Source organism: Panthera tigris, chromosome B4 (genome assembly GCF_018350195.1).
Source record: "Panthera tigris isolate Pti1 chromosome B4, P.tigris_Pti1_mat1.1, whole genome shotgun sequence".
NCBI lineage: Eukaryota > Metazoa > Chordata > Mammalia > Carnivora > Felidae > Panthera > Panthera tigris.
This window is the reverse complement of record NC_056666.1, coordinates 8,904,571-8,916,808: the sequence shown is the minus strand read 5'-3', so window position 1 is coordinate 8,916,808 and position 12,238 is coordinate 8,904,571. Positions and strand designations below refer to the sequence as shown.

Sequence of the window (12,238 nt, the reverse complement as noted above, 5' to 3'; positions counted from 1 at the left end):
ATATGTATCTGTGTATGTAGGTATAAAGATAGATTCTTTCAAGAAATGCATTATAGGTTTCAACTTTTTGTATATGTCTATATACACAGACATATATACATGTACACATAAAATATGTATTTTCATACCATATTGTCTTAATTAGTTTCAAACAAATGTACATAGGTGTTTATGCATTTCCTCCTATATTTTTTCATCTTCAAGAGTGCCTTAAGCACTTTTGGTCTTTTCTATTTTTTAGAATACTTTCATAAGTTTAAACACATACATGAACACATACACTGGCGTTCTGACTGAAATCATATTCAATATATACAAACTGATTTGGGAACAATTGACATATTTTGTATTATTGAGCTTCCCAATATACGAATATGGTCTATTCCCTTCTTTGATTTTCTTCAATAATGTTACTTAAGTTTCTATATCAAAGTGTTCTATATATTTTATTGTATTTTATCTTACATTTTTGGGCTCTAATTATAAATTATATATTTTTTCACATTCTATTTATTTTTGAAATACAAAAGTGATTTTTTAAATATAATTTATTGTGCTTGCTTCGGCAGCACATATACTAAAATTAAATACAATTTACTGTCAAATTGGTTTCCATACAACACCCAAAGCTCATCCCAACAGGCGCCCTCCTCAATGCTCATAAAAGTGATTTTTTTTTATATTATCTGCTAAACTAAGTTTTTTTTAATAAGGGATCTATTACTTTTATGATACAATCGCATCTGCTTGCAAATATATTTTAATATACTTTAAAATCTCTATAACTTTTTTTTGTCTTATTACAGTTACTACATGGTCAATAAATGTTGAAAAGTAGCAATTAAACAATACCTCCAAGAGGTTGCTACCCGTAAGTGTTTTCTATATACTCTTTACCTGATTAAGAAAAGTCATTCCTGGGGTACCTGGGTGGCTCAGTCCACTAAGCCTCTGACTCAGTTTGGGCTCAGGTCATGATCTCACAGTTCATGGGTTTAAGCCCCTGGTTGGGATCTGTGCTGACAGAGCAGAGCCTGCTTAGGATTCTCTGTCTCTCTGTCCATTCCCCACTCACGCTCTTGCTCTCTCTCAAAATAAAGAAACTTAGCAAAAAGAAAACTCATTCCTAATTGTAGTTTGTTATTTTTTGTTAAATCAAGAATTGATACTGAAATTTATCAAATGCTTTTTCACCAGCTGAGATGATATTACTTTTCCTCTGTAATTTGTGAATCTAGGGAATTATGTTAATTGAGTTTAGGATTTTGGATGAAATTACATTTTTGGACGAATCTGTTTGCTAATTATTTCTTGTTTTAACTTAGTAATGCTACGTTTACAATCTTAAATCAAATTTAATATTGTGATTCATCTATAATTTTCTTTTTCCATTAAATCCATAATTTTTTATTTACCATTGCATGTTCTCTTAACTTTGCAAAGTTGCCATAATACTTTTTTCTTAAGATTTTTACTAATGAAGCTTTCTTTTACAGAAGGATTTTTTATCAGAAATTGAATTTAGTATTTATAACATGTCCAGATTTTCTATTACTTCTGTTGTGTTTTCCTAACTTGTATTTTCTAGGATTTTACTATTTTATTTAGCTTTCAAATTTACTAGCATAATTTGTTCATCAGAACCACTTATGATTATTTTAATTTCTCTGTGATCTGGTAGACAGCCTTCTTTATTTCCCCTTTTTTGGAAACATTGCAGTTTTTAAAATGTTTATTTTTGAGAGAGAGCACGAGTTGGGGAGGGGCAAAGAGAGAGGGAGACACAGAATCTGAAACAGGCTCCAGGCTCTGAGCTGTCAGCACAGAGCCTGAGTCAGGCTTAAACTCAGGAGCCTTGAGATCCTGACCAGAGCCAGTCAGATGCTTAACCAAGTCACCCTGGTGGCTCTGGAACATGTCATATTTTATCTTAGTCTTTCAGAGAATTATCAATTTTATCAGACTTTCTATGAAAGTCTTTCTTTGCTAATCTTCTCTATTGAGTATTTACATTTTATTCATTTCTGATTTTTCTATTATTTTATTACCTGTCAATTTGATTTCAATTTGCTGTCCATCTCTACTTTCGTAAATAGATTTTTGGGTAAATAATTTCAGCACTCTATTTTTCTCAATTTACATATTTAAGACTATACATTTTCCTCATAGCAAAACTTTAGTTGCACTAAAGAGCTATAAATATCAAGTGTATTTATTATCATTTATTTATAAATACTTTAGGATTTTGTTTTCATTTTTTCCTTGAATCATGGACAGTTTAGGAGTGTAATTTTTTAGAATTTCCAAACGTACAGTTTTCTTAGTGGTCTTTTTGTGGTGAAATTCCAGCTTAATCACACCATGATTAGCAACATACTATAAATGTTTTATTTCATTTGAAATGCGTGGAGATTGCTTTGTGATGCGGCATGTGATCAATTAAAAAGGCTTCATATACACTTGAATGGAATGCATATTCTGCAGATGTTGGATGGTCTATGTATTTCCAGTAGTGTGTTGTTTCAAGCTTCGTATCATTACTGTTTTATTTTGTCTGTATGGAGAGGAGTTGTGCTAAAACCGCTCACTCAAAGCATAAGAGACTGTTAAAAACTGAGAACAAACTGAGGGCTGATGGGGGGTGGGAGGGAGGGGAGGGTGGGGGATGGGTATTGAGGAGGGCACCTTTTGGGATGAGCACTGGGTGTTGTATGGAAACCAATTTGACAGTAAATTTCATATATTAAAAAAAAAAAAACAAAAACCGCTCACTGTTATGAATTAATCTGTTTCTCCTAGTTACTAATCTTTGTTTTTTATATTTTAGGCATATAAAAGGCTAAAATTTTCATATATTGGCAAAATGCAATTTTCATGCTTATGAAATGTGCCTCTAGCTCAAGTAATGATTTTTTCCTTGAATCTCCTGTGTCTGGTATTAACAGTTAAACCAATGTCTTGCAGAATATAATTTTTCCATATTTTTAAAATTTTATTTCTTAGTTTATTTTAGAGGTTTTTCTTTCAAGAAACATGTGATGGGTTTTGATTTTTTATCCAGCCTGGCCATTTTTATCTTTTAATTGGAACAGTCTTTCATTTACAGTTAGTATATTACTGATATATGTAGGATTAAATCTACTTCCCCACTATTTAATTTCTGTTTGTTCTACTTGTTCTATGCTCTTTTCTCTCTTCTTCTACTTTATCAACTGAATATTTTTCAATATTCAATTTTTCCCTATTAGGTTGGTATTTCTATATTTTACTATTTTTTTTAAATTTTTTTTGACATTTATTTATTTTTGAGACAGGGAGAGACAGTATGAACGTGGGAGGGTCAGAGAGAGAGGGAGACACAGAATCTGAAACAGGCTCCAGGCTCTGAGCTGTCAGCACAGAGCCTGATGCCAGGCTCGAACTCACCGACCGGACCGTGAGATCATGACCTGAGCCGAAGTTGGATGCTTAACCGACTGAGCCACCCAGGCGCCCCTATATTTTACTATTATTTTGGTGGTTATGCTAACAGAATAAATGTCTTATCCTTTGCTTACTAAAACTGATGTAATTGAGTTTTTCTGTTAGCAGGTAATGCAAGAATATTAGAACACGTTACTTATATGTTCCAGATGCTAACAAATTATGTGCTATTGTTTTTGCATTTTAATTTCATATGTAAGTTTCCACAACAGGTTTCCTGCTAGAAAAATCTCAGTTTTGGTTTGTCCAAACATGTTTTTTAACCTTAATTTCTTCGTGGATTTGTTTTCATGGTATAGAATTCTTGGTGACCATTTATTTTCTTTCAGGGTTACTCTTGTTACCTTTTTATGTCCGTTTTTTCATTTAAAAAAAGCTAGTTACCCTGTTTATGTTACTCTTTGAATGGAATGTTATTTCATATCCCTGGCTGCTTTAAGATGTCCTTTAGTCTGGTTTTCAGTAGTTTAAAAAGCATAACTAGAAGTCTTAAAATCTTAAAAGTGATCCATAGGTACTGCGTGAATCTGTGGCTTAATTTTACTATGTTAGTTTTTCTTAGTTTTCAGTCATATTTTATTGTCTTTTCATGTACATCAGTTTTGATTTGTCATTAGACACAGTATATGAGTAACTACAAAAATATTTTGGGTCATGGAAAGGTATGTTACCTCATGAAAACTACCTATTTACAATATTGGCAGGCAATGAGGACATTGACTACCCTATATCAACTTCATTCACTTTACAGACTAAAATGATTCAAAGGCTTCAGTACCTCTCGATGGCTTGACTATTGTGGGTCATTTTTATTCCCATTACATAGCTTTTTGGTATCCCAATCCACGTCTCCACAGACCCTTGACACAAATTTCTGTTTCCCTATTCTATGTTGGCTGAGTTGTGTCTGTTCTTGTGTGTGTGTTTGTTTTTTTGTTTGTTTTTGCTTTTTTTTTTTTTTTTCACAGAACCTCTATGCATATACTCTTAGGAGATGACCCAAGGGGCAGAGCCTCCAAACCTTCTCTCCTACCTGAGATCATATTTGCTACCTGAGATCATCAATAATGAATTAATTTCCTACTTATATTTGCCAGAGTTGGCTTTTGTGGCTATAACTACAAAACCTGATTGAAGTCAATACATTTCATTATCTGTCAAGGAGAGTGTCCATTTGCCACCATTTTCCCAAATTTAACTGTGAAATTCTAATATTTTCTCCTGTGGACTTTAAAGCCATTTAAGTTACAATTTAGATTTCTGACTGAAATTGTGAATCTGTGTAAGACTGGCATTTTTAATATTAGCTCTATCCAGAAAGATGATATTTATTTCTGCTCTTTCAGTTTTTTTTTTTTTTACTTTTCAATAAATTTGGTGATTATCTTCATACTAAATCCTATACTTTTGAGTTTTTAGTTTTGATGTTATTGAGCTCTTTTTTCTCTCATTTCCATTTCAAAGTGTTTGTTATTATAGAAAGTCTATAGACTTTTACATATTTATGATGTTTGTGTAGGTGCTTTATCAAAGTCTCTTACTAATTTGAACAGGTGACTGCTTATTAGTTTTTAATTACATATTTTGAGTTTTTCCATGTCTACAATCATACACAGGCTAATTTCTCATTACTGACTTGAACAGACACAGTTGAGTATTTGAAACGATATATTTCAGATATTTTTGGAAAAAGATACTCATACTTAGGTGGGTGTCTCTTATTTTACTTGAAAAACATATTAAGAATGGTAGCTGAGCTTTAAAACTATCTTGAGGGACCTGGGTGGCTCAGTCAGTTGAGTGTCCGACTTCGGCTCAGGTCATGATCTCACAGTCTGTGAGTTCGAGCCCTGTGTCAGGCTCTCTGCTGACAGCTCGGAGCCTGGAACCCGCTTCTGATTCTGTGTCTCCCTCTCTCTGCCCCTCCCCCATTCATGCTCTGTCTCTGTCTCAGCAATAAATAAAATTTTTTTTAATATTTTGAAACTGTATGTTTTGTTAAATTTTTATTGCTAATAATTTAATAAATTATAATACATAAACAAACACAGCAAAATATTAGTGTTGAAAACACCTTTAACTTCTGGAATACCCCACCTGGTCATGGCATATGAGTATATTTACTGAATTTGATTTGTTCAAATTTTACTTAGAAAGTTCTTGTTTGTAAATAAAATGAAACATTTTTGTATAACTTTAACATGGCTACAATTTAGGTACATGATGGGTTTAAAAACAAGTTGGGAAACTATCGTTTGTGTGTCTTTTAATAGTTTAAAACACAGATATATTTGTTAAGTTAAATTAGAAATCAGCTGGAAAACTCTGCGTGTTATATCTTATTTTTATTGGATTAGTCTCAATCTTTCCAATTTCTATATAGTCTGATTTTCTCACTCTTCTTGGGTCAATTGGGCTGATACTATTAACACTTCCTGTATCTGTGACTATATAATCAATTTATATTCCATTTCTTGTTTATTCTGGTGTGTGATTTTATTTTATCAGGTTTGTCAAGCACTTTTCTATTTTTTCAAAGAGCTAAATTTTGCTTATTTTACTAGTTTGTCTTCTTCATTTCATCTGAATAGTATATAACTTGTCTTTACATAAACATCGCTTTCATGTTATATATTGAAACCATTGTTAGTCTTTATGATAAAATAACATGTCTCTGAATTTCCTCTTAACATAGTTTTACTTCTAAACCATATATCCTAGTATCGTTTATATTTTTAGTTAATTTTTGAATGATTTACACTTTCATTTTTATCTTCAGTTTGCTTCAAGAATTATCTAGGAGGCAAAGCTGATGGTGACTTCTGGGACCCTGCTATAGCTGCAATGCTTAATATTACTTCTGGTAACCCAACAAGCAAGGTTTCCAAATTGAAACCCCTCCTCCTGTTTTCACTCCCCAGTCTCAGCAGGTGCAAAGGGGAAGGAGAAAAGAGTAGGGAGAGAGGGTGAAGACAGCCTTCTTTCAGATGACTGGCAAGGGGGCTTTGCTCTGAACACACTAGTTACGGCTGTCTCAGGCAGCTTCCCTTTTCCTGAACAGGCTGCCTAGACAACAGAAAGATCTCTGTGGTCTCTCCTGTAGGTAATTCAAGGCCTCTTGAAGCACTATTTTATTCCTGAGTCTAACGTTAGGTTTATTAGTCACACTGCTCTGTCATAGAGTCGGGAAGGGAAATGTTCTGTGAAATGCATTTAGCATGCTGTCCTTAGTTGTTTTTTTTTTTTTTCCTGAATATTTTTGGAAACCCTACCAATTATCACCCTTCCACTACTGCTGTTTTAACCGAAACCCTTATTAGCTCCATCCCGAACTACTGAAATGATTTCTCAACTGGAGCATCTCCTGCTTGCATCACCCAAAACCAATCTGTCCCTCATAATTTTAAAACGTGTCTGTGAACCTTCTTGCCATAGCTCTCAGCGGTTTGCGCTGCTTACAAGAGCATCATTAAGTCCAAATCCCTGAGGGTGGCATACAGGCCCCTTTCAAACCTGGACAGCCTATATCGTAACAATATCATCGGAAACTCCTCTGCTCCCCTTCCTCCTCCCAGTGAATCCATCTTTATCACTTTGCCTCACTGGTCCCCCTTTTCACAGTCCAAATGGTAAAACCTCCAAGAAATTAGTTGCTTTTTTACCTGGGTCACCATTTAAGATTTTGTCTGTTCATTTACTCTAACACCAGGATCAGTTATGGCAATAGGACATTTATTATCAAAAATGGTTTAAAAAAATTTTTAACGTTTATTTTTGAGGCAGAGAGAGACAGAGCATGAGTGGGGGAGGGGCAGAGAGAGAGGGAGACACAAAATCTGAAACATGCTCCAGGCTCTGAGCTGTCAGCACAGAACCCAATGCGGGGCTCAAACTCACGGATTGCGAGATCATGACCTGAGCGGAAGTCAGACGCTTAATCAACTGAGCCACCCAGGCGCCCCCCAGAATGGTTTTTAATTGGCCTGGATGATATTTCATGTCAAAGACCATGTCTGATATTTATACCAAAGGAGTATGGAAGTTCAGATAAATACAAATATCCATTGTTTTATTTTACACAGAAAAATTCCTAAAATTTTTAAATTCTAGTTTTCCATTTCATATTTATTACTTAAGGATGGCAAAAATTTAGTGGTATAATATACAACACAAATCATAGGCTAAAGGTAAGGTAAGAGTATAAAATAGATAAAGAATCGGGAATGTTCTTTTTATCTATGAAGATAAAGAACTAGCATTGTTCTTTATGTATGAATGAAATCTAATCAAAATCACTCTGTAAGAAGCCTACCATCAAAAAATAACCAGAAGTAATCATCAGCTATTTAACAATGCAACTAAGCACAAAAGTAAACTTGTGGCTGCCACAAAATCTAGCAAGTAGGCTTCATAAAAAGCTTGACTGGCTCCTAGCCAAGAAATTAGGCACTTCTTTCCATATGGCTCCTGTTGGAAAAAAGATAAACGTGAGAGCCCAGCATCTGTGCCTTGGAGTTGCCAAGAACATCCAATGAGTGACCATTCTCTTGGCTTAAATAATGAAACACACCGAAAGGGAGAACGGAAGTAGAACAACTCTTGCATTGCCAGCAGGAGAGGTGTGGGCCAAGCAGGTATCACACTATAACATAGCAGCCAATTAGTTGCCAATAAGAAGGCAACATTGTTTTTGGAATACTGCAAATTTCATGCATCTTTACAACACATTACAATTTGAGGCAAAGGTGAAACTATCAATTTTCTGTTATTATGTGTTACTGTTACGAGATAAGTGGTGATTTCAGAAGACAAGTCAATGAAATAGGTAGAACAAACCACTACCATTAGCTTTTGTACAAGTGGACCAAACAAGATGGCAAAGAACTGTCACTGACCAATGGGACTTCAGGATGCTTAGGGGAATGGTGACCTTGTGACTTTCCTTAAGCAAAATCTATGGTCTTCATGTGCCCAGAGGAGGGAGGGTGATTTTTATATGGAAGCATAGTTACTTCTTGTGAAATAAGGGAAGTATCCAGGATGAGGTAAACTATAGAACAGAAGGCAATAGTTTTAAAGTAGCATTATCTTCATGTATCGTTTTACTCAGGAATCATGAAGGCGAAAAAGGAGGAAGTAAAGGAGGAGGAGATGACAAGAAGTATCATATCTTGGACTCAACAAAAGAACTAACTTTTGAGCAGATTTGCATTTATCTGTCATTATAACTGAGTTATTAGAGTAAAAATGAAATTGAGGATTCAGAGAAAATTTTGCATATATCCTAGTAAGAAACTTTTCTGAAAGCAGGCGCATTGAGAGGATTCTGAACTGCTTTTCAGTTGATGTGGGTGGTAGGTTATCCAACGTATAGCTTGTTAACTGACTCTTCTTTCAGGCCACAGTTTCCAAGGTGTGGTCCACAGAACACTAGCTCATGGGTAATTAATATACTCTACGAATAAAGGGTTCTTTGCTCACATAGGTTTGCAAAAATTTTTAAGATAGACAAAGTTAAACAGAATTATTAGTGTAATACTTTGCAGAACTTCTAAGATGGAAAAATTTCAAAGGAGATTGAGAAGGTAGAATTTCACAAATTTATTTTGCCAGTAATTCTCTCAAGGTACCCTCTGACAGGATTACTCCTCTATGAAACAAACTTTAGGAAACAAAGTATTGACATACACTTATGGGTCCATATTGCTGAAGTGTTTTCAGAAATTTCATACAGTACTTCCTATTGTTTTGTGAGAGATTTTTCTCAAGGAAAAACGACTTGTAAAGAAGGGTCTATCTAGAAAGCTAATCTTACTGGCTGATGAAAGAAGTTTCAGTAACTACACATCTATTAAGTAAAATTGATACACTGTGTTATATTAGTTTCAGGTGTACAACATATTGACAACTCTATACATTATGGAGTGTTCACCAGGAAGAGTGTAGTTACCATTTTCATCATTATTACAATTTTATTGACTATGTTCCTTGTGCTTTACTTTTCATCTCTGTGATATGTATTTTACAACTACCCTTTTGCATTTATTTTATAACGACCCCTTGGCTCAATCTGTAGCCTTCCTTCCAGTTTGTGTAAAATTTCAAAAGAAAATTTTTTCTTATTTTCAAGATCAATTTAAAATTTAACATGAAAGCTTATATGAAGTCATTTAATGAGGTCCAAAATATTTAATTTCAACATCTGACATCTATGAACACACAATGGAACCCAGAAGGCAGCTGCATTAACTATTTAAAGCACTCAAAGAAAACACCTGTCGAGCAAGAATCCTATTTCCCAAAAACAAAGACAAAATAAAGACATTCCCAAATAAAAACTGAAAGAATCTGTCGGTAGCAGATAACCCTTATAAGGAATACTAAAGTTGTTAGGCTGAACGCAATGACTCCTGATAGTAATTCTAATCAACGTGAAAAACCGCAAAGCACAGATAAAGGTCATTAGGTAATTAGTAAAACACAGTGTGAATGTTCTCCTTTCTTACCTGATTTACAAAAGCAATTGTTTAACAAGCATCTACATATGCATATATAAAGTTTTTTATTATATATATTTTTTAAATATTCTTCCTTCCCTTGGTACTTCACATTTCCAGAGCCACCTACCTTCTCAGTTGTGTTCCATTACCAACTCTCTCTTCCTTCTGCTCATTTGGAGAACTTCGTTGAATGGCTAAACTTAACTTTGTCACATTTTGAAACCCAAACCAAGAAACCTCTCCATTCCATACCCCCATTAGCTACCACGTGGTCCTTTCCATTCACAATAGGAGTTACGAAAAGTTTTGTCTCTTCTTGCTTCCTCCGTGGACTCACCTCTTAACTCCCTTCGGTCAGCGCTGCTCACATCACCTCCAAAAGAGCTCCTTCCGAAGTTGCGAAGGATGCGCTGGGACTTGCTGAACACCCGGCGGCCTCCGACAAAGGCGGAAGTAGCTTCACGACTGCAGCGCCGAGACCACGCGACCCCGAGACCACGCGGCCAGAAGCAGCATATTCTCGCGAGATCTCAGGAGATGCACGCGGCCCCGTGACTCCCGGGATGAGAAGCACGTCCGTGCCCAGGTGGGGCAGGTTCTCGTGTGCGGAGTTTGGTTCACGCCACTTACCACGCAATCTGCGGTGCTCATGGGCTCCTCAACCACCCTGCAGTCAAAGTCGCTGAGTCCCAGCGCGGGGCGCCTGGCGTCAAGGGCCCCGGGCGGATATGCGAGGACGCCATCTCGCTGATGCTGCTGTGCACAGGAGGCGCCGCCCGAGGCCAGACTGGGGAGTGGACTGTGCATGGCCCGCTGCAAAACTGTACCCTTCCAGAACCCCCTGGAGGCCCAGTACGGTGTCTGTCAACGTCCAAGGCCAGCAGCACCCAGAATGCACAGTTGCAATCTTAAGTACGGTCCAAAAGAAGACCCGAACGGGAGGGAGACTGCCTGATAACACGTGGCCTTTCCGCTTAGGCCGCCTTCCACCGTGCGTTGGCACCCATCCTCCACTTTCTGCTCTTCCTGCTGACGTGAGTACAGTGCGCGCCGAAGACGACTTGCCTCTGTGTCCACACCAACCCCAGACCATGTTACCCTCACCTGCCTAGGGCCTCCATTCGCTAAGGGAGCAGGCTGCCGCAACTCTGCCCTGGGCCTGGGTACAAGCGGATTTAGGGTCGGCAGGGGCTTGGCGGGACTCCATCCCGGTTGCCCTGGACAAAGGCTCATGGAATCAGTCTGGGCAGTGCACCGGGCACCCACATTGCGCTGGCACACACCAGCCTTCCGAACCATGGCAGAGTAGACGTTCTCACCACTAGGTGCGGGCAAGATGGCCTGAGGTCAAATTGAGAGCAAGGAAAAAATACCTCTTGCTCCAGGAATCCAAGGTATACTAAGGAGTACCCAGTGTAGGCTGCTCCGAAGGCACCTTGGGCTCTGAGTCATGCACACTGCTCCCCAGAAAAAGCTAGATGTTCAGCCAAACAGTGCACTTTACTGCAGTGCAAGAAAAAATAAACATGTACAAACGTACGTGCCCACGCTCACTCACGCACGAATACAAACACCCAGGCACTCATGCACAACCTTACGGCCAGTTGTTTCTCGACAGCTGCTAGATAAGAAATCTAAAGCCTGTTTTTGCCTCATCACTTAACTTGACTTTTCAGCAGAATTTAACAACTTGAACACTCCCTACGTCTTTAAATAGTATTTTCCATGTTTTTATAAATTTGACGCAGTATTCTCCTGCTTTATTTTCTCGCCACTAACACAGTCACTTCTTCCCAGCGTCCATTGGACCATTTTATTCAGCTTTTCAGGCATCAATTTCCTCAACACACAGCTCCGCTCATTCTTTCCTTCCTCCTCAGGTCATCTTAGCTGAGTCATCATAATTTATATATATACATATACGTTTATACATGTATGTATATGTATATACACATGTATATATTTTAGTATATATCTGTATAAGTATTTCAATATATATGATTTCAATATATATGATTTTAGTATATATATAATTTAAGACACGCTTTGATATCATGATTTCTATATATGTATATAATTTAAGATATGCCTTCATTGACTCTGGTTCCAGGATCGTTTCTCCACTGGCCTGAGTGTCATTGCCACTTGGCTGTTTCATCAAGTATTATGTTGTTGCTTCTTACTCAGCTCTAAACTCACCCGCTGTGCTCTTCTTGGTGACAAGTCTGGGGCTCTGAAGCCACATTTCTTCTTGG

General features: G+C 37.0%; 1 long non-coding RNA gene across 1 annotated transcript in view; it reads right to left on the bottom strand.

The window, feature by feature from the left end:
* Window positions 1-10,388, bottom strand: part of LOC122240561 — a 307,096-nt gene extending 296,708 nt beyond the window's left edge. Inside the window, exon 1 of the long non-coding RNA XR_006220341.1 lies at window positions 10,321-10,388. This is a non-coding gene — a long non-coding RNA (uncharacterized LOC122240561). The remainder of the gene's footprint in view (window positions 1-10,320) is intronic.
* Between the last annotated feature and the right edge of the window lie 1,850 nt (window positions 10,389-12,238).